This window comes from Gavialis gangeticus, unplaced genomic scaffold, assembly GCF_001723915.1.
Source record: "Gavialis gangeticus isolate Ggan-Ray unplaced genomic scaffold, GavGan_comp1, whole genome shotgun sequence".
Classification (NCBI taxonomy): Eukaryota; Metazoa; Chordata; order Crocodylia; family Gavialidae; genus Gavialis; species Gavialis gangeticus.
In genome coordinates this window covers 11,006,313-11,008,689 of record NW_017728998.1, presented here as the reverse complement: position 1 = coordinate 11,008,689, position 2,377 = coordinate 11,006,313, and the positions used below count along the sequence as shown (strand labels likewise).

The 2,377-nt window shown below is 42.4% G+C and overlaps 1 long non-coding RNA gene across 1 annotated transcript in view; it reads left to right on the top strand.

Moving 5' to 3' along the window:
• The window catches only part of LOC109289481, a 50,382-nt gene that overhangs the window by 44,358 nt on the left and 3,647 nt on the right, over positions 1–2,377 (top strand). The window contains exon 3 of the long non-coding RNA XR_002095385.1: positions 219–316. This is a non-coding gene — a long non-coding RNA (uncharacterized LOC109289481). The remainder of the gene's footprint in view (positions 1–218; positions 317–2,377) is intronic.

Below are 2,377 nucleotides of genomic sequence, written 5' to 3'. Positions count from 1 at the left end.
TGCTCAAGACCAGACAATGATTTTTTCATTCTAAATTAAACAAAGGACCCTCCCGCCCGACCCCAACTGCTGCTATCTTGGGTGTGATCTAGCACGTGTACTCGGAGATAGAGGCGACGCTTTCATATGGCACTGTTTTCCTTCTGAGGACTAGAGATTTTGCCATCCTGAGGTTTCTATCCTGAAACCAATGCTTAGTTTCTCCTTGTTCTACAAAGGTAGAGTATGAGGAAGACCAGCTATCTCTGTAGCACCATCCATGGTGGGGATGTCCTCTGTGTGACAGAAGGAAGGACTACAGAGTAGGTAGACATCGGTGAGTGTTGGAAACACCCAAGCCACATGGAAATTTTCCTAGCAGATTCGAGAGCGTGTATTTGTGTGTGTGTGTGGGGCGGGGGGAGTGGGGAGAGGGAGAGCTAGAAAACTTGGGACTAGAAACCATGCCAGTTCTCCTGGTTTGCAGATGAAGGGATATTACATCCACTACAGTATGAATTTGATGGACTTCAACAGGGAACCTTACACAAATTTCCTTTTCCAACTGTTGTCCGTGGAAGGAGCTACTCGGGCAATTACATGCACCTTCCAGCTCATGGTGCTTTAGAAATATGAATGAATTCATTTGTAGATCATAGCCCGCTCAGATAGGAAGACATTAATCATGTATATAGATGGAGAAACAAAAAAAAAAAAAACTCGGAGAGATACATTCACACTTTCAAACATGGTTGCCAAACACTATAGTTATTCTCTGGCAGTGACCCAATTTGCATACTTGCAGTGGGGAAAAAACCGCTTTGATTAGAAATTTAGCTACCACTCTTATGTCTCTAAGCATGGAATTAGGAATTGGTATTAAATTGTCACATTTGAAATGGTTGGCCTAAATGACTTGTAGTGATGCTCTGATGCGCATAAAAAAACTCAATGGATAATCGCTCTTAAGAGCTGTGTCCACATAAGTGGAAATATCTAGTTTGCAGTGCCTCAAAGCCTTTTGAGGTGCTGCAAAACACAAGTGGTGCACGTGGATCTGTTCGCTGTGCTGCATATTTGCAGTGCGGCAGCAAAATTAGATACTGGAAAAATCCAGGTATCTAAAGAAACCGTGGGGAAAAAAAGCAGGGCGGTGCACCTGGCTGTAGCATGTGCTACCTGAAACCAGAGCCTGGCTGGCCAGAGCCGATTTCCATCTGCCAGGCAGGCTCTGCGTGCCCAGGTTACCACCACTGCCACCCCGGGCAAATCCACGTGCACACTCTTCTGAACGTGCCCAAGGTATCTGATGTTGAGTCATAGGCTTTAATTAGAAGCTTCTCTATCCTCTCTGTTTCATATGCCATCTCTTTGAATCCAGGGTGGATGTGAAGTAGGGGCTAGATGAGCACATGAACCTGCACGACACATTCCTGCATGTCTCGTCTCTTATGTTTCCAAAAGTCATCCATAGATTTTTATATTTTTTGGCCAAAGATTTATTCCTTGTCATTTAGATCTGCCTCTTCTGATCTCCTCCAGCCAAATTATGTGCAATATCAGCAGCTCATCTATGTGGAATTGGAGAATATATTTGGCATGCTCACTTACAAGGGTTGTTGAAGATGACTAACTTTTTTATACTGCACAAAAGAAGAGACAATAAATAGAGGAGTAGCAAATAGAGCCAGCATGTTATTTCCTTCCCTGTAAATAAGTAAACTATAGTACTTCTATTCCAGTAGTGAAACCTGGTACTGAACATATTCATGGGAAAGACATTTAGAGCACTCAGTGTTCACCCACGACATTGATGATGAAGGTTTAAGACAGCACGAATTATAGGGAACATGAAAGAAGCTCTGCTTCCCTCGAAGATGCCACCTGTTTAAACACCTGGGAAAAATTATTCATAGCACTTTACCAATACACAGACAGTAAAGAGCTCCATAGAAGAATTTTTGCTTGCATTAAAAAAAAAAAATTCTTCTTTCAGGTCTTTGTTCTGGAGCCCATCTTTCTCAGCACGCGTGGAATCAGTCAGGTTCTCATCTTATAGTTTAGAGTGAGAATGAAATCGTCTGCCTTTTCTCCTAGCTCAGCCACCCGAGTTCAATGTCTTTGTGCAACTCACTACCTGACCCTATAAAAGTACCATGATGATCAGAGTGTCCTTGAAACTCATGAGCTGAGCCTGTGAGGAGAGAGTATTCCCAAGATCAAACCTCTAATATTTTGAGCTTCTCCTTCGCAATATAGAAGAGTTTGTCTGCTGTTCAGGCATGCATTTAAAATGGCCAAGTCACTGGCATGTAAATGAACATAGAAGTGAAAAGTACTTCTACATCCTGTTTGCAGTAGAGGTTTTTAGCAGGTATAACCAGAAGATTTTTTTTTT